The following is a 20,897-nucleotide window of genomic DNA, read 5'->3' on the forward strand; positions in this document are numbered from 1 at the left end:
ACTTGTCCACATTAAATTTCATTTGACATTTGCATGCCCAGTCTGCACTCTCGCAGGGTCCTCTTGCAATGTCTCTCAGTCCTGTTGTGATTTAATAACTTTGAATCATTTTGTGTCAGAGTTAGCTGGATGAATAAGCTGGCTAAGTCTGGCTGGGCCAAAGTTAGCTGGTTAAACTTATCTGCATGCGTTTAAGATAGCTGGCTACATTCAGTAGGGCACCTGCAGGATTGACTCTATCTGGCTAACTCTGCTCTCCAGAATGTGTCTGCATATGGATCATAGCAAACTGGTGAGGCAAGAGTTCCCTTGAATAAATCCAGGTTGACTTTGTGCCATTAAACTATATATTCAGTTATTTTGTTCTTTATGATAGTTTATGTCATTTTGCTCAGCATTAATGTCAGGCTTACTAGTCTGTAGTTTACTAGGCACTCTTTTAAAAAAAATTAGTGTTACATTGTCCACCCTCCAATCTTCAGGTACCGTAGCTGATTTTAATGTTAGTTTACAAATTACTAATAGTGAGGCCCCTATTCAAAAGCATTTAGCTTGATAACCGAGAAGTTAGCTGGGTAAATTAATATGTGGGCACATATCCAGCTAAATTCTAGCCAGCTGATACATATCAAACACACACACACACACGCACACACGCACAACTACTGGGATGAGACATCACTCGCCGTACATACCTCACGCACACAACAACCGGGATGAGACACATCACTCGCCGTACATACCTCACCCACACATCTACCAGGATAAGACACATCACTCGCCGTACACACCTCACGCACACAACTACCGGGACGAGAGACATCACTCGCCGTACACACCTCACGCACACAACTACCGGGACGAGAGACATCACTCGCCGTACATACCTCAGGCACACAACTACTGGGATGAGACATCACTCGCCGTACATACCTCACGCACACAACTACCGGGATGAGACATCACTCGCCGTACATACCTCACGCACACAACTACCGGGATGAGACACATCACTCGCCGTACATACCTCACGCACACAACTACCGGGAGGAGACACAACACTCGCCGTACACACCTCACGTACACAACTACCGGGAGGAGACACATCACTCGCCGTACGTACCTCACGCACACAACTACCGGGAGGAGACACATCACTCGCCGTACACACCTCACGTACACAACTACCGGGACGAGACACATCACTCGCCGTACATACCTCACGCACACAACTACTGGGACGAGAGACATCACTCACCGTACATACCTCACGCACACAACTACCGGGACGAGACACATCACTCGCCGTACATACCTCACGCACACAACTACCGGGAGGAGACACATCACTCGCCGTACACACCTCACGTACACAACTACCGGGATGAGACACATCACTCGCCGTACATACCTCACATACACAACTACCGGGACGAGACACATCACTCGCCGTACATACCTCACGCACACAACTACCGGGACGAGAGACATCACTCGCCGTACATACCTCATGCACACATCTACTGGTATGAGACACATCACTCGCCGTACATACCTCACCCACACATCTACTGGTATGAGACACACCACTCGCCGTACATATCTCACGCACACAACTACCGGGAGGAGACACATCACTCGCCGTACATACCTCACGCACTCAGCTACCGGGATGAGACACATCACTCGCCGTACATACCTCACGCACACAACTACCGGGACGAGAGACATCACTCGCCGTACATACCTCATGCACACATCTACTGGTATGAGACACATCACTCGCCGTACATACCTCACCCACACATCTACTGGTATGAGACACACCACTCGCCGTACATACCTCACGCACACAACTACCGGGAGGAGACACATCACTCGCCGTACATACCTCACGCACTCAGCTACCGGGAGGAGACACATCACTCGCCGTACATACCTCACGCACTCAGCTACCGGGACGAGACACATCACTCGCCGTACATTCCTCACGCACACAACTACCGGGATGAGACACATCACTCGCCGTACATACCTCACGCACACAACTACCGGGATGAGACACATCACTCGCCGTACATACCTCACGTACACAACTACCGGGATGAGACACATCACTCGCCGTACACACCTCACGCACACAACTACCGGGAGGAGACACATCACTCGCCATACACACCTCACCCACACATCTACCGGTATGAGACACATCACTCGCCGTACACACCTCACCCACACATCTACCGGGATGAGACACATCACTCACCATACATATCTCACGCACACATCTACCGGGATGAGACACATCACTCACCGTACATATCTCATGCACACAACTACCGGGAGGAGACACATCACTCGCCGTACACACCTCACGTACACAACTACCGGGATGAGACACATCACTCGCCGTACATTCCTCACGCACACAACTACCGGGATGAGACACATCACTCACCGTACATATCTCACGCACACAACTACCGGGAGGAGACACATCACTCGCCGTACATACCTCACGCACTCAGCTACCAGGATGAGACACATCACTCGCCGTACATTCCTCATGCACACAACTACCGGGATGAGACACATCACTCGCCGTACACACCTCACGTACACAACTACCGGGATGAGACACATCACTCGCCGTACATACCTCACGCACTCAGCTACCGGGATGAGACACATCACTCGCCGTACATACCTCACGCACACAACTACCGGGAGAGACACATCACTCGCTGTACACACCTCACGTACACATCTACCGGTATGAGACACATCACTCGCCATACACACCTCGCGCACACAACTACCGGGATGAGACACATCACTCGCCGTACATACCTCACGCACTCAGCTACCGGGATGAGACACATCACTCGCCGTACATACATCACGCACACAACTACCGGGAGGAGACACATCACTCGCCGTACACACCTCACGTACACAACTACCGGGATGAGACACATTCTCGCCGTACACACCTCACGCACACATCTACCGGTATGAGACACATCACTCGCCGTACATACCTCACCCACACATCTACCGGGATGAGACACATCACTCGCCGTACATACCTCACGTACACAACTACCGGGATGAGACACATCACTCGCCGTACATACCTCACCTACACATCTACCGGGATGAGACACATCACTCACCTGTACATACCTCACGCACACATACACACACAGGTACTGTGATGAGAGTCACGATACACACGTTGTAAAACATTTTTATGTTCAAACTTGAAATCTTCTCTCTTAGTCCAGCTGCGTCCAATCTGACATAATGTTCTGTGAGCATCATGGCGGGAATCTCGGGGGCGTCCCCACCGCATGACGTCATCCATTTACCATACTTAAGCTCAGCTGACTTCTTGCTGTAAGAGTTAGCAAGGATTCCTGTCCTGTTATTTCCGCCACCCTGGGACTTCGTCTCGCAGTCCTTCTGGGTGACCTAGGTACCCGCTCCTCGGGGGCCTTGCCGCACTCAGGGCTATCCGCTCCTCGGAGAGCCATTACTGCCTGCCTCGCTTCGTTACCAGTGAGCTCCTGCATCGTTCTCGGACGACCCTTGCTGTTCCTGTTCCGGGCCTCCTCGGTGCCTGGTCTTCCATCCACTTCCACACTACCGGTGTGAGTACAGAACCTGCTCTTCTACCTTCGTGGCACGGACTCTCGGGTCACCCAGCTTGCGGGCCACTACCAGATCCCTCCTGTCTTGTGCAACTATTCCACCGGCTTCCGGCCTACCCCGCGCTGCGGAGCACTACCGGAGTTGCCAGCACAAGCTCCGCCTAGAGAAGGTATTCACCGGACCACTCCGCGCTGCGGATTACTATCAGACTGATCAGCTTGCAGGTCACTCTCTCTGGACTGACTCTATTGATCCGCTCCTCGCATCACCATTGGCTGTATCATAAAGTTGTTTCCTCTGTTGTCCATCACTGCTGAGACCTCGCCGGTTGTGGTGAGTGCTCCCAGGGCTCCTCCCTGTGGGCTGAGTCTTCACTCGCCACGACCCGAGGGCCCACTATTAGTTCAAGCCACACAGTACGTAACATCAAGCTGGACTGCGACAGATCTCTGCATAGAAAATGCACACCAGCAGAATATCTCACCTCAGTGACGCCCGCAGAACACAGACAGACACCCCCCAAATACAGAATAAGGGACCTCAAACTAGAAACAGAAAGATGCAGACAGAAACTGAAGCCAGACTCTGCCTGCAGTACATTTCCTCCTAGGCTATGCAAAATACAAAGAGGTCCATGTTCATGTACTGGCTGGATTATAAAGTTAGCAGGATAGGCTTATCTGGCTAACTCTAGAGGGATATTCAGCAGTGCACCTGCACTGCTGAATACAGATGGTTATCTTAAAGGTAGCCTAGTTTTATCCAGCTAACTTTAGAACAGCTCTACAGCATGACCAGAGTTTATTTATTTATTTATTTTATTTACTTAAGAATTTTATATACCGATGTTCATCAGGGATATCACCTCGGTTTACAGTATAACACTGTAGCCAGAGTTAGCCGGATATGTTATCTGGCTCACTCTAGAGGGATATTCAATGGTGCACCTGCACTGCTGAATACAGATGGTTATCTTAAAGGTAGCCGGATAAGTTTAGAACAGCTCTACAGCATGACCAGACTTATCCGGATATGTTATCTGGCTCACTTCACACAGAAATGTCCCCGCAATGCCCCTACGTTAACCAGCTAAAATTTAGACAAATAATGAGAAATCCGGCTCAAATCTAGCTGAATCTGTGCCCAGAATATTCAGCAGTCAGCATTTAGTCAGATAACTTGTGAGCTAGCAAGGTAAATGCCTCTGAATTAAGTGCCTCAAAGACATCAAAGTTCAGAGGGAAAATCCAAGATTTTCCACAAAAGAAGAAGCAGGAAACATTCTTTATAATCCTTGGGTAAAGAGGAGAAAGAGAAGCAAAACCTGTGGTATCCTGCTAGCAGGCCAGGAACGTAATCTGACCAGAGACATTAGAAACATAGAAATGACGGCAGAAGAAGACCAAACGGCTCATCCAGTCTGCCTAGCAAGCTTCCACACTTATTTTTTCTCTCATACTTATCTGTTACTCTTGGCCCTTATTGGTAACTTTTTGGTTCTAGTTACCTTCCACCCCCACCATTGATGTAGAGAGCAGTGCTGGAGCTGCATCTAAGTGAAGTATCAGGCTTAATTGGTTAGGGGTAGTAACTGCTGCAATAAGCAAGCTACTCCCACGTTTATTTGTTTACCCAGCCTGTGCAATTCAGTCCTTGTTGGTTGTTGTCTGAACATAAATCCTCTTACCTACATTCCCCCCTGCCGTTGAAGCAGTGAGCTGCGCTGTATATGTATTCAAAGTGAAGTATCAGGCTTATTTGGTTTGGGGTAGTAACCGCTGTAACAAACAAGTTACTCCCCGCTTTTTTGTGAATGCAAATCCTTTTTCCCATATTTCCTCTTGCCGCTGAAGCTTAGAGCAATGTTGGAGTCGCATTAACCGTGTATATGTTTATTGAATAAGGGTATTATCTCCAGGCAGTAGCCGTCATTCCTGCAAGCCACCCTCTCTTCATTCACGTCCTCTAGACTTTATGGATCCACGGTGTATTTTATGGATCCACATTGTGCTTTATGGATCCACATATGGATCCAATATTGTCCAGGAACAGAAACCAGGAACTGGAAGAGTAGCCTAGTGATTAGCACAGCAGGCTGAGAAGCAGGGAAGCCAGGGTGCAAATCTTGTGTCACCGGCACCCTCTGCCACTCCTTGTAATCTGACCAGAGACAGTATAGTCCAGGACCAGAATCCAGGAACTGGAAGAGTAGCCTAGTGATTAGCACAGCGGGCTGAGAACCAGGGAAGCCAGGGTGCAAATCTTGTGTCACCGGCACCCTCTGCCACTCCTTGTAATCTGACCAGAGACAGTATAGTCCAGGACCAGAATCCAGGAACTGGAAGGGTAGCCTAGTGATTAGCACAGCGGACTGAGAACCAGGGAAGCCAGGGTGCAAATGATGTGTCACGCACTGCCACTCCTTGTAATTTTGGGCAAGGCACTTCACCATCTGTTGCCTTAGGTGGAAACTTGGATCACAAGCCCTCTGGGGACAGAAAAATGCCTACAGTACCTGAATGTGTAACTTACTTTGAGCTGCCGGTGAAAAGGTGTGTAATTTAAATAAATAGCAGTCCCTTTATTGGCTTCCTAAGTATAATAGATTTTTCTTTCTAGCCTCGGTTCAATGCAAATAGAGCCTCGGCAGGTTGTGGTGTGCGCATTGCGGTTTCTGTGTGTGTGTGTCTGTGTGTGTGTGTGTGCGTGTGTGTGCGTGTGTATGTGTGTGTGTGGGTCTGTGTGTGGGTCTGTGTGTGCGTGTGTATGTGTGTGTGTGTGTATGTGTGTGCGTGTGTATGTGTGTATGTGTGTGTGTGTCTGTGTGTGCGTGTGTTTGTGTGTGTGGACAATTTTTGAAGGGCTGGGCCTAACTCAATCAGCTGTGGTGTAGATCTTACCTTGTTGAGGTTGACATGAGGCCGTTTCAGTTGTCAAACCTGGGCAGTGTTTTAGGAGGAGCACGGGAGGGGGACAGCTTTGGGAACCTCAGCATAAGGAATGCACTGGGACTAGAGCAGGGGCTGGAGAGGATGCTGCTCCTTCTACGTTTTTGCTCTGTAAAACTTTCTGGGCTGCTTGGAGGCCCTCGCTTACTTTGCACTTGTGCCTGTGGGCCTGCAAGCAGATTTTCCAAGGGACGCTCCCCGCAGGATCTTCCTTTGGAAATCTGGGGGTCCAGAACGCTTTCTGGTAGGTGCAATCTTGGCAGCGTAGTGCACATGCAGGAATGCAGTCGTCGCATGTTGCTTGCCAGCTCTGTCCCCTTGCAGCGTGGGTGTTCTCATCCTCCGAGGAGGAGGAGGAGGGGGTGATTTACAGATGCCAAAATTTCAGTTGCCCGGGTAAAATCTTTATAAAGGTGTCCTCACAGGCGTTGCTTTGGTAATGCAAGCATCTGCTGAGGCTTCCTGGATCTGAATCTGTCAGTGTGTCCGTCTGTCTCCGTGCTTGCTCTCCCCTGACCTTCCTCCGCATCCCGTGGCGATGACTATTGGTCCTGTGGCTGGAGTCCCCTCTTACGCGTTTCTCTGTTCTTCCGCAGGAGCTGGGCGGGATCTGAGGAGGGACCCACAGCAGACCTGCATTCCAGCCGGTGACCATGACCAGCAATCCTCCAGACAGGTGAGACGCGTCGCGCGTGCTGGATTGATTGCAGGAAGCTGCGTGAGGTGAGCTCCTGGGGCTCTGCTCTGGGAGTGTACAGGGTCTCACGGCTGGATGACAAGGCACTGGCCAGCGCCAGAGGGAGTATGTAAGCAGTGTGAAAAATCCTTGCTCTGGCTTCCTGCACCTCTGTTTTATACCAATTTAAAAGCTTTAAAGAAAAATCTTCTCTCTCTAAAGAAACAGAAGACAATTACCTTACTAGCTTACTTCCTTATTTTATTATCTGATTGTGCAGGCACAGACAATATATGCCACCAGCAGCTAACAAAAGATAAGAGAGCTCCGAGTGATACAGTAATATTTCACACCTTATAATTGATCATAAGACAGTCATAACAAGCAATGGACAAATAAAGGGTCAGCATATCTTATCTAAATTCCAAGAACCTTATATCTAATTCCCTGTAACTAACACCTATGCTTAAGCTTAGGTTTCTCCTGAGAAATGACTGTTATGTTTCGGAGTAAACAACTTTAACTTCCTTCATATATGGTTAGGCTATTGCTACTAAAGATTGTATAAATATGTAATTCCCAGCATGCGGTGGCTGCGTCATTCTCAGTACTTCTGCCTTCAGCTGTTCCTAGCCCGGCCTAAAAGCGCAGTCTCCGTCCTTATGACGGCAGGTAGCATAACCTAACCCAGGATTTCAAGCCTGAAATCTAGAAAGTTCACCACATTACAGGCATAACCAGCAGAACAAAAGAGCTTGGTAATCGTTGGTAAGCATTCCTGGGAATATAGATTTGGCCCACAGACTCCAGAATTTTAAATGCAGTGCTGGGTCTAACTCCAGGAGCTGTTGCAGAAGTGGCCTCAGGAGAAGAAATCTCCTGGGTCACTCAGGTGGGAAGAAGGAGGAGCATTGGCCCCAGAAGGAGAAGCAGGTGCTGTGTTGGTCTGCATGGGTGGAAGAAGGAGGAGGAGCTCTGTCAGGCACATAGACCTGAAGAAGGCAATTGAACATAAGAACATAAGAAAATGCCATACTGGGTCAGACCAAGGGTCCATCAAGCCCAGCATCCTGTTGCTGCCATGTAGGCCTCTAGGAGGCTGCTGCCGCCGCTGAGTCCTGGACAGGGAAAGAAAATGAGCGAACGTGTGTCTGTGTGTGAGACAGAGAGAGAGAGAGAGATAGGGTGTACATGTAGGAGAGACAGAGAAGTGAGTGTGTATGAAAGAGGGAGAGAAATGAGTGAGCATGTGGGGGAGAGAGTGAGAGTGTGTATATAAGAGAAAAAGAGTGAATGTGTGTGTATGTCAGAGAGAGAGTGTACATGTAGGAGTGACAGAAAAGTGAGTGTGTATGAAAGAGGGAGAGAAGTGAGAGAGCATGTGGGAGAGAGTGAGAGTGTGTATGTAAGAGAAAAAGAGTGAATGTGTGTGTGTGGGTCAGAGAGAGAGTGTACATGTAGGAGAGACAGAGAAGTGAGTGTGTATGAAAGAGGAAGAGAAGTGAGAGAGCATGTGGGAGAGAGTGAGAGTGTGTATGTAAGAGAAAAAGAGTGAATGTGTGTGTGTGGGTCAGAGAGAGAGTGTACATGTAGGAGAGACAGAGAAGTGAGTGTGTATGAAAGAGAGAGAGAGGTGAGTGAGCATGTGGGAGAGTGAAAAAGTGTGTATGTAGGTGAAAATGAGTGAACGAGTGTGTATGTGAGAGAGAGAGGGTGTACATGTAGGAGAGACAGAGAAGTGAGTGTGTATGAAAGAGGGAGAGAAGTGAGAGAGCATGTGGGAGAGAGTGAGAGTGTGTATGTAAGAGAAAAAGAGTGAATGTGTGTGTGTAGGTCAGAGAGAGAGTGTACATGTAGGAGAGACAGAGAAGTGAGTGTGTATGAAAGAGGGAGAGAAGTGAGAGAGCATGTGGGAGAGAGTGAGAGTGTGTATGTAAGAGAAAAAGAGTGAATGTGTGTGTGTGGGTCAGAGAGAGAGTGTACATGTAGGAGAGACAGAGAAGTGAGTGTGTATGAAAGAGAGAGAGAGGTGAGTGAGCATGTGGGAGAGTGAAAAAGTGTGTATGTAGGTGAAAATGAGTGAACGAGTGTGTATGTGAGAGAGAGAGGGTGTACATGTAGGAGAGACAGAGAAGTGAGTGACAGAGAAGTGAGTGTGTATGTTGGGACCGGTCCTTTTCAATATCTTTGTGAGCGACATTGCGGAAGGGATAGAAGGTAAGGTATGTCTTTTTGCGGATGACACTAAGATCTGCAACAGAGTGGACTCGCCGGAAGGAGTGGAGAGAATGAGACGGGATTTAAGGAAGATGGAAGAGTGGTCGAAGACATGGCAGCTGACATTCAATGCCAAGAAGTGCAAAGTCATGCATATGGGGAATGGAAATCCGAATGAACTGTATTCGATGGGGGGAGAAAGGCTGATGTGCACGGAGCAGGAGAGAGACCTTGGGGTGATGGTGTCTAATGATCTGAAGTCGGCGAAACAATGTGACAAGGCGATAGCTAAAGCCAGAAGAATGCTGGGCTGCATAGAGAGAGGAATATCGAGTAAGAAAAGGGAAGTGATTATCCCCTTGTACAGGTCCTTAGTGAGACCTCACCTGGAGTATTGTGTTCAGTTCTGGAGACCGTATCTCCGAAGAGACAGAGACAAGATGGAGGCGGTCCAGAGAAGGGTGACCAAAAAGGTGGAAGGTCTTCATCAAATGACTTATGAGGAGAGATTGAAGAATCTAAATATGTACACCCTGGAGGAAAGGAGGAGCAGAGGTGATATGATACAGACTTTCAGATACTTGAAAGGTTTTAATGATCCAAAGATAACAACAAACCTTTTCCATAGGAAAAAAATCAGCAGAACCAGGGGTCACGATTTGAAGCTCCAGGGAGGAAGATTCAGAACCAATGTCAGGAAGTATTTCTTCACGGAGAGGGTGGTGGATGCCTGGAATGCCCTTCCAGAGGAAGTGGTGAAGACCAGAACTGTGAAGGACTTCAAAGGGGCGTGGGATAAACACTGTGGATCCATAAAATCAAGAGGCCGTCAATAAAGAGTGGGTGGCTAGCCAGAATGACGGCTACTGCCTGGAGACAATACCCTTATTCAATAAACATACACATGGTTACTGTGACTCCAACATCGCTCTAAGCTACAACAGCAAGAGGAAATGTGGAAAAAAGGATTTGCACTCACAAAGTGGGGAGTAGCTGGCTTGTTACGGCGGTTACTACCCCAAACCAAATAAGCCTGATACTTCACTTTCAATGCATATCCAGCATAGCTCTCTGCTTCAACGGCAGGGGAGAAGAAAAACTGATACTTCACGCATATCCAGCATAGCTCCCTGCTTCAACGGCAGGGGAGAAGAAAACCTGATACTTCACGCATATCCAGCATAGCTCTCTGCTTCAACGGCAGGGGAGAAGAAAAACTGATACTTCACGCATATCCAGCATAGCTCTCTGCTTCAACGGCAGGGGAGAAGAAAAAAGGATTCGCACTCACAAAGCGGGGAGTAGCTGGCTTGTTACGGCGGTTACTACCCCAAACCAAATAAGCCTGATACTTCACTTTCAATGCATATCCTGCTTCAACGGCAGGGGAGAAGAAAAACTGATACTTCACGCATATCCAGCATAGCTCTCTGCTTCAACGGCAGGGGAGAAGAAAAACTGATACTACAAGCATATCCAGCATAGCTCCCTGCTTCAACAGCAGGGGAGAAGAAAAACAACCAATAAGGGCTGAACAACACAGTCTGGGTAAAACAAATAAGCATGGGTGTAGCTTGCTTATTGCGGCGGTTACTTCCCCTACTACCCATAACTAATCAAGCTTGATATTTCACTTGGTTGCAGCTCCATCACTGCTCTCTACATTAATGGTGGGGGTGGAAGGGAAATAGAACCAAAGAGCTAAGAGAAACATATAAGTATGAGAAAAAAATGTGAAGCTTGCTGGGCAGACTGGATGGGCCGTTTGGTCTTCTTCTGCCGTCATTTCTATGTTTCTATGTTTCTATGTTTCTATGAAAGAGGGAGAGAAATGAGTGAGCATGTGGGAGAGAGTGAGAGTGTGTATATAAGAGAAAAAGAGTGAATGTGTGTGTATGTCAGAGAGAGAGTGTACACGTAGGAGTGACAGAGAAGTGAGTGTGTATGAAAGAGGGAGAGAAATGAGTGAGTATGTGGGGGAGAGAGTGAGAATGTATGTATAAGAGAAAAAGAGTGAATGTGTGTGTATGTCAGAGAGAGAGGGTACATGTAGGAGTGACAAAGAAGTGAGTGTGTATGAAAGAGGGAGAGAAATGAGTGAGCATGTGGGGGAGAGAGTGAGAGTGTGTATATAAGAGAAAAAGAGTGAATGTGTGTGTATGTCAGAGAGAGAGTGTACATGTAGGAGTGACAGAGAAGTGAGTGTGTATGAAAGGGAGAGAAATGAGTGAGTATGTGGGGGAGAGAGTGAGAGTGTATATATAAGAGAAAAAGAGTGAATGTGTGTGTGTGTGTGTGTGTGTCAGAGAGAGAGAGTATATATAGGAGAGACAGAGAAGTGAGTGTGTATGAAAGAGGGAGAGAAATGAGTGAGCATGTGGGGGAGAGAGTGAGAGTGTGTATATAAGAGAAAAAGAGTGAATGTGTGTGTATGTCAGAGAGAGAGTGTACATGTAGGAGTGACAGAGAAGTGAGTGTGTATGAAAGAGGGAGAGAAATGAGTGAGTATGTGGGGGAGAGAGTGAGAGTGTATATATAAGAGAAAAAGAGTGAATGTGTGTGTGTGTGTGTCAGAGAGAGAGAGAGAGAGAGAGTATATGTAGGAGAGACAGAGAAGTGAGTGTGTATGAAAGAGAGAGAGAAGTGAGTGAGCATGTGGGAGAGTGAAAAAGTGTGTATGTAGGTGAGAATGAGTGAACGAGTGTGTATGTGAGAGAGAGAGGGTGTACATGTAGGAGAGACAGAGAAGTGAGTGTGTATGAAAGAGGGAGAGAAATGAGTGAGCATGTGGGGGAGAGAGTGAGAGTGTGTATATAAGAGAAAAAGAGTGAATGTGTGTGTATGTCAGAGAGAGAGTGTACATGTAGGAGTGACAGAAAAGTGAGTGTGTATGAAAGAGGGAGAGAAATGAGTGAGTATGTGGGGGAGAGAGTGAGAGTGTATATATAAGAGAAAAAGAGTGAATGTGTGTGTGTGTGTGTGTGTGTGTCAGAGAGAGAGAGAGAGAGTATATGGAGGAGAGACAGAGAAGTGAGTGTGTATGAAAGAGAGAGAGAGAAGTGAGTGAGCATGTTGGAGCGTGTGTATGTAGGTGAAAATGAGTGAATATGTGAGAGAGAGAGAGTGTGTATATGTAGGAGAAGCAGAGAAGTGAGTGTGTATGAAAGAGGGAGAGAAATGAGTGAGCATGTGGGAGTGAGTGTGTGTATATAGGAGAAAAAGAGTGAATGTGTGTGTGTGTTTCAGAGAGAGAGAGTGTACATGTAGGAGTGACAGAGAAGTGTGTTTATGAAAGGGAGAGAAATGAGTGAGCATGTGGGAGAGAGTGAGAATGTGTATATAGGAGAAAAAGAGTGAATGTCTGTGTGTGTCAGAGAGAGAGAGTGTACATGTAGGAGAAGCAGAGAAGTGCGTTTATGAAAGGGAGAGAAGTGAGTGAGCATGTGTGAGAGTGTGAGGATGTGTATGAAGGAGAATGAGAGGAGTGAGAATGTAGGTGAGCACGTGTATGTATGTGGGAGTATGAGAGAAGTGGCAGTGGGCGTGTGTGTGTGTGAGAATGAACGTGTGAGTGTGTTAGGTTTGTGCACATACCACCCCCCTGGGTGATCCATGACAATCTCAGGGTGACTGGAAATCAGGTAGGTTTTTGAGGCCTCACCTGGTGTACTTTGTTCAGATCTGGAGGCTGTCGTCTCAGAGCGACTAGAGAGAGGCAGTCTGGAGAAAGGTAACCAAACGGATGCAGAGTCTGCGCCAAAAGCTAAGGGACGAGAGAAGAGTGACGGGGGCTACGATACTGCGAGGTATCCATGCAGAGAAAGCAAAGCTTTTCCAATGGAAGGGGAGCTGTCAGGAGATGTGACTCCGGAGCAATGTCAGAGGAGGTGTTGGAGATAAATATGGTAATGAAGCACTGGGGTAACCCGCTCAGAGCGGCAGAGGTGCAGCCGGCTCAGGCTGGCGGGAAGGTGGGCTCGCCGGAGGGCAGATGGGAAAGGGGGAGAGGAGAGAAGCATTCCCCAGTTTAGCAGGCTGCGATGTTTATGCGTTTTATTATATTTATAAGCCTCTCGGCGGCGGACAGCAAAGAATCCCGAAGCAGGCTGAGCCACGCCAATAACACAACGAGTCCTTTTAATCTGTCCTGCCCGTCTTACACCAGTGCAGGAGCGGACGTGTGGTCATAGATTAAAGATTTAGCACGGGGTGGGTACGTGTTCTGCAGACTCCGTGCTGCACGCTGCCCTGGCACTCTCAATACAGTGCAAGAAACTGCTCGCTCTCCAGGAATCAAAAGAGAAATCCCGCGAAGCCGGGGAGGCAGTGACGTCACCCTGCCAGACGGCAGCTTAAGGCTCCCGTCCCAATCTCACCTCAAGCCGCCTCGCCTGCCTTTTCCGTTTAACACGCAAACGCTAACAGCAGCGCGTGGTCAAGGATGTCCCAGAAAAAGAAAAGAGCGGACTCGAAGCCCTTCTGGCACGCTGGAAGTGTGGCGCGGATAGAGGCTGGGGAGGAGAGTGAGCGTGGCGCGTTAGAGGTAGGCCCGTGGCAGCGCCAGAGACACGTGCACTCCCAGTAGCAAGGAGGCACCCACCCCTGTGCACTTTCACTTGTGCTTTAAAGAACTGCTGGCTATAAAAAAAAAAAAAAAAGGGGGAGATTGTAGAGACCGCGACGGAGCTTTGCGGCGAGCTGTTAGACGTAAGGGAAGTGGAAACGAAACTGGATGATCAGGCCTCAGAACTGGCCCAATGGTAAAAAAAAGCCATGCGATGAGCCGGCACAGTCGGAGACGGGCCTAAACGAGTGTCTGGAGAGCCTTGAGCCGAGGTCTCGGTCGCAGCAGCCTGAGATCACAGGCAGTACCGGAGGCTCCTGAACACGGGGACCGTTTGCAAGTCGTGATCAGCATTTGCATTGCGGTTTTTGGGCTCGGATGAAAACTCCTCCGAGTTGCCCACCCTTGGCCTATCACCGTGGGGTAATCTTGCATGGGTCCACAGCTTCGCTCTCAAGGAAAAAAAATCTGCTGCCAGTGGAGAAAGATGGGCCGAGTACCCAGGCTGGAAATATTTCCCGATCTTTTTCCCATTACTGTAGTTTGGGGAGATTTTATCGATGCTACACAAACTGCAGGTGGTTGTTTCCCTTTGGGCTACGCTTTACCGTCAGTGGCATGTCTGCATGTCCTAAGACTGATCCTGAGGCAGCCAAGATTACGTGCCCTGCAGGACTGAAGGTTACCTTCAGCTCCGTCCGAGACCCGCTCACATCCAGTCTTCCTGGTTAAAGAGATACCGCCAAAATGGCAGCCGGTGACCGGCGGCGGCAAGAGGCTGGGATGAAACTCTGCAGGTTCCTCGTCACCAAAGGAAGCAGTGTCCGAGAGGATGCTGGATAGCCGAGAGGGATTTGTAAACAGGCCGGGCGGATGGGTCTGGTGGTCGTTGTGGTGGTGTCGTCTACGAGGAAGTCTTATGCTCCCTGGAAGAGCAGTTCTGGGATGTGGTGACTTGAGATGCAGTCTCTTGGCCTGATGAGAAGCAGAAGGCCCCCTGGGAAGGGAGGGGCTGGTTTATTTACTTAGGCATTTTATATACCGTCGTTCCAAAAGAAGTTCATTTTCCAAGTCACTCTTCATAACGTGGTCTACACAGCATCAGATACTTGTCAAGTAGGGGCTAGGACAGTAATCTGTAATACATAATAACCTTCACGTATTAGTGAGTTGAATTAATACATCCCTCATTGCTTATTGCTCATTCTGCCAACAGTATCTATGATTTGTGATAGTGAAATTGCCGGCATGTTGATATTTTAATTTAAGTCATAAGCCGTGCTTTCAGTTCATGTTTGAAGCTCTTGCTTTCTGTTATTATACATAACGTCTCTGGTAGTGAATTCGGTCTCTTATTTGTATTAGATGTGCACTCTGCGTTGTAGGCACCACACTTAGTGGCCCTTTCTTTTGTGATCTTAATGTTCACTGTGGTGTGTATTGTTGAAGTGTCGCTCCTATTAAGCAGGGGTTTGGGTCATTGATGAGATTAAAAATGAGCGTTAGTTCTTGATAGTGGGTTGTCCTGGCAGCCAGTTATCAGCGAGGGGGTGATGTGGTTATATTTCCTTGGGGGTGGGGGGCCTTGTTAGATTATGGGGTGGGGGGGAGGTTGGTCCAGTAGTTGTATTTTGCCTGCTTTGAGGGAGTAGAAGCTGTGGGGATCTGTTAGACTAAAGGACTGGGCTTCCCCTGATCCCCTGTACGCAGATCACGAATTCACAGTGTGGTCCAGATTGGTACTCAACGCTAAGGGGCTGAGTTTGCTGGTTAAACGGCGACTGGAGATGCTAACGGTGAATGTGACACTGTGAGAAACCCCCGTCTGTGACCCTGTGAGAAACGTGTGTGACCCTGTGAGAAACCCCCGTCCTTGACCCTGTGAGAAACCCCCGTCTGTGACGCTGTGAGAAAACCCGTCTGTGACACTGTGAGAAACCCCCGTCTGTGACGCTGTGAGAAAACCTGTCTGTGACCCTGTGAGAAACCCCCGTCTGTGACACTGTGAGAAACCCCCGTCTGTGACGCTGTGAGAAAACCCGTCTGTGACGCTGTGAGAAAACCCGTCTGTGACCCTGTGAGAAACCCCCGTCTGTGACCCTGTGAGAAACACCCGTCTGTGACGCTGTGAGAAAACCCGTCTGTGACCCTGTGAGAAACCCCCGTCTGTTACCCTGTGAGAAACCCCCGTCTGTGACACTGTGAGAAATGTCTGTGACCCTGTGAGAAAACCCGTCTGTGACACTGTGAGAAACTCCCGTCTGTGATCCTGTGAGAAACGTCTGTGACACTGTGAGAAACCCCCGTCTGTGACCCTGTGAGAAACCCCCGTCTGTGATCCTGTGAGAAACGTCTGTGACACTGTGAGAAACCCCCGTCTGTGACCCTGTGAGAAACGTCTGTGACACTGTGAGAAACCCCCGTCTGTGACCCTGTGAGAAAACCCGTCTGTGACCCTGTGAGAAACCCCCGTCTGTGACACTGTGAGAAACTCCCGTCTGTGACACTGTGAGAAATGTCTGTGACCCTGTGAGAAAACCCGTCTGTGACACTGTGAGAAACCCCCGTCTGTGATCCTGTGAGAAACGTCTGTGACCCTGCGAGAAACCCCCGTCTGTGACACTGTGAGAAACTCCCGTCTGTGACACTGTGAGAAATGTCTGTGACCCTGTGAGAAACCCCCATCTGTGACCCTGTGAGAAAACCCGTCTGTGACCCTGCGAGAAACCCCCGTCTGTGACCCTGTGAGAAACGTCTGTGTCGGGGGTGAACCTCTCTCTCTCTCTCTCTCTCTCTCTCTCTCTCCCTCCCACACCCGTACCCAAAGCCCGTTCTTCACACGCGTGACATGTTTGATGAGCACGGCTGAGGGTGCGGATGCAGGATGGAGAGAACGGGGCTTGCTCTAACCCCCTCCTCCTCTCTGCCCTGCTGATCTTCCACCCCCACCCCCCCAAGCCTCCCCTGTGATCCTGGAGCCCCTCCTCTCCCGGGCTCCTCTTCAGGCCAGAATCAGCCGCCTCGCCTCTGCCTCCCGGGATGGAGGGGGCAACGGGAGCAGACCCCTGCGCTCTCCACCCTGTCCTCCGTCTCCTGCTCTTTGCCTCTTTGGGAATGGAGGGAAGGCAGCAATGCCAGAAGGTCTTCTCTCCTCTCTCCCCCTCCCTCCACCACACCTAATCCTTTCTCCCCCCCCCCCCCCCCGCTCATCTCATTCACATCTCACTCACGTCCCCCACAGAAATTTCCCCTCTTCCCCAAATAGCGCCCAGCCTCTGCAATCCCTCCACTCCCTCTCTTGCCCTCTCACATCCCATCACCCATGCTCCTTCCCCTACCCCCCCCCCCCCCCCGATTCCTGCACCCTCAGCACGGTGGCAGAAGCAGGGGGGCTGACAGGCATTCGTCCCCTGTCTTTTTTTTTTAACTTGGCTGCTGTCCCTCACAGCCTCCAAAATAGTGCTGGGAAATTGCTGACAAACCAAAGCCACATGGGCTGCCCTTCTCTCAGCGTAAGCAGCCCACGACACTCTCTCCCACTCATCTCTGCTTCCTCCACGGGCTGGGCAGCCATAAATAATAATCCATGCAACTCTCTCGGGTTCCAGGAAAAGGCTGGCAGGATGCCACTGTGTTTTGCTTTTTGTTTTCTTGCCAGAAATTGCCTCAGTGATGGACACAAAAAGGGGGAACAATTAGTACAACTCAGAACGTTGTGAGCAGTCGTGCCGCTCATCAGGGCCAGGGTTGAAGCCGTAACAATTAGCGTTACTGCTCACAGGTTTCAGACTTGTGCTAATTCACCTCTTTTTGGGGGTCTGTTCTTTGCTCTGCTTCAGTATCAGCCCTTCCCCTTGCGTTCCCTGCAATGCAGGAGGAGAGGAGGGGCTGGATTAGGGAGCAGGGTGGCCGCTCTCGTCTCTGTGTGTGATTCAGGCTCAGGCCCTCTCCTTCTCTTTCATGCAGGCTTCCTGGAGGGCAAGAGCAGGAGCAGAACGCCAGCCCTTAAGCCTGAAAAGAAGTGACAGAACTGCGTTCCACCCCATTCCCCTCACTAATTTATTTAAAATATTTATATCCCATGGGTTCCAATTTGTACATAAAATAATTTACAAACAGGCATATTAATTAAAATTAATTAATTAAAACAAGCATGCAACCTGCAGAGGGTGACCTGCACGTAGTGGCAGTTACTGCCCTTAACTGAAGGCATGGGGTAACCTGCACGGAGCAGCAGTTACTGCCCTTAACAGAAGGCATGGGGGTAACCTGCACGGAGCGGCAGTTACTACCCTTAACAGAAGGCATGGGGGTAACCTGCATGGAGCGGCAGTTACTGCCCTTAACAGAAGGCATGGGGGTAACCTGCATGGAGCGGCAGTTACTGCCCTTAACAGAAGGCATGGGGGTAACCTGCACAGAGCGGCAGTTACTGCCCTTAACAGAAGGCATGGGGTAACCTGCACGGAGTGGCAGTTACTGCCCTTAACTGAAGGCATGGGGTAACCTGCACGGAGCGGCAGTTACTGCCCTTAACTGAAGGCATGGGGTAACCTGCACGGAGCAGCAGTTACTGCCCTTAACAGAAGGCATGGGGGTAACCTGCACGGAGCGGCAGTTACTACCCTTAACAGAAGGCATGGGGGTAACCTGCACGGAGCGGCAGTTACTACCCTTAACAGAAGGCATGGGGGTAACCTGCACGGAGCGGCAGTTACTGCCCTTAACTGAAGGCATGGGGTAACCTGCACGGAGCGGCAGTTACTACCCTTAACAGAAGGCATAGGGTAACCTGCATGGAGCGGCAGTTACTACCCTTAACAGAAGGCATGGGGTAACCTGCACGGAGCGGCAGTTACTACCCTTAACAGAAGGCATGGGGTAACCTGCACGGAGCGGCAGTTACTGCCCTTAACTGAAGGCATGGGGTAACCTGCACGGAGCGGCAGTTACTACCCTTAACAGAAGGCATGGGGGTAACCTGCACGGAGCGGCAGTTATTGCCCTTAACTGAAGGCATGGGGTAACCTGCACGGAGCAGCAGTTACTGCCCTTAACAGAAGGCATGGGGGTAACCTGCACGGAGCGGCAGTTACTACCCTTAACAGAAGGCATGGGGGTAACCTGCACAGAGCGGCAGTTACTACCCTTAACAGAAGGCATGGGGTAACATGCATGGAGCAGCAGTTACTACCCTTAACAGAAGGCATGGGGGTAACCTGCACGGAGCGGCAGTTACTACCCTTAACAGAAGGCATGGGGGTAACCTGCACGGAGCGGCAGTTACTACCCTTAACAGAAGGCATGGGGTAACCTGCACGGAGCGACAGTTACTACCCTTAACAGAAGGCATGGGGGGAACCTGCATGGAGCGGCAGTTACTACCATCAGAAACTTGCTGGTCAGACAGAAATGGACCAATAGGTCATTTTCTGCTGACAATACTATGTTATTATGTAAATGTATTAAAAGAAAAATAGGGACTGCTATTGCCATGCTATAATACATGCGATATAGATTTAGGGAATTTCCTCCTAGGCTTTAAAAGAAATGGTTTCTGAAAGCTTTCTTGAATGCTCTGGGTTCTCTGATGAGATGTATGGAGAAAGGCAGTGCGTTCCATACTACTGGGCCCTCTGTGGAAAAGGGCCTTTCTCTTGTTGCATCATGATGCACCATCCTAGTATGGCGGTGATCAAGGGTTAGCAGACGTTATATAGCAAATTGTGCATATTGACAGCCATTTTGTAGTTAATGCGCCAACATACTGGGAGCCAGTGTAGAGAGTGTAAAACAGGAGTTATGTGGACATGGATTCCAGAGCCATTTAGTAATCTTGCGACAGAATGTTGAATGATTTGCAGGGATCTAAGGGTGCACAATGGTAAACCTATGAGCAGAGAGATAAGAGATGAGAACCCAACACAACATAAAAACATTCAAAAAAGACCTAAAAACTCTTTTTTCTTTTGCAAACTCTTCACTGACCCTCAGTCATCTGACCATACCAACCATCAAATGAACTCTCAGCTATAATCTCCAACCAAACATGTTTACCCTCCTCATCCAACCTAAGAATACTTATTGGACTTGATATGTTTATTTCTGTATATGCTCAAATTGCTGTAATGTTTCAACACTGCTAAGAAAAATGTTCACTTTGTAAACCGTTATGATGGCTCTACCGAATAACGGTATATAAAACTCATCAAATAAATAAATAAGTAATCAAGTCCAGAAAAAATGAGAGACTGTAAGACGATGTGAAAAGTGGAATAATTGAGGAGAGGCTTTAAGTGACATAATAATCGTAGCTTTGGGAATGAAGTGTGGATTATCAATTTAATATGAGCTTTCATGGAGAGAGCTGCATCCAAGACTACACCAAGGATTCGTACTTCAGGAAGTATTGGAATATGTTGATTGTCAAATACCAGGCTTGATGGTAAATTTCCCATGGGAATTCATGATAGGATAATGATTTTGGATTTGACAACATTTAACATTAATTTATTATGTAGGAGCCCACAGCGTATGGAGGATAGGCATAAACAAACAAGCTGAATAGTCAGGACCCATAATGATTTCAACAGAAACAAAAACTGAATGTCATCAGCATATAATTTATAGTTCATAAGAGGGTTTCTGATAATGCGCAGAGCCTTGGGGCATACTGGTACAGATTGAATGCCAAGATGAAACCTCGGCATTAAACTTGTCCTGCCAAGTGTATGATGGCAAGAAAAGATGAAAGCCAGGTCAAAATGGTGCCAAAAATCCCGCGTGCAGAAAGATGGGGTAGCAGAGTATTATGATTTACAAGGTCGAAGGCTGAAGA

Source organism: Rhinatrema bivittatum, chromosome 3 (genome assembly GCF_901001135.1).
Source record: "Rhinatrema bivittatum chromosome 3, aRhiBiv1.1, whole genome shotgun sequence".
Lineage (NCBI taxonomy): Eukaryota > Metazoa > Chordata > Amphibia > Gymnophiona > Rhinatrematidae > Rhinatrema > Rhinatrema bivittatum.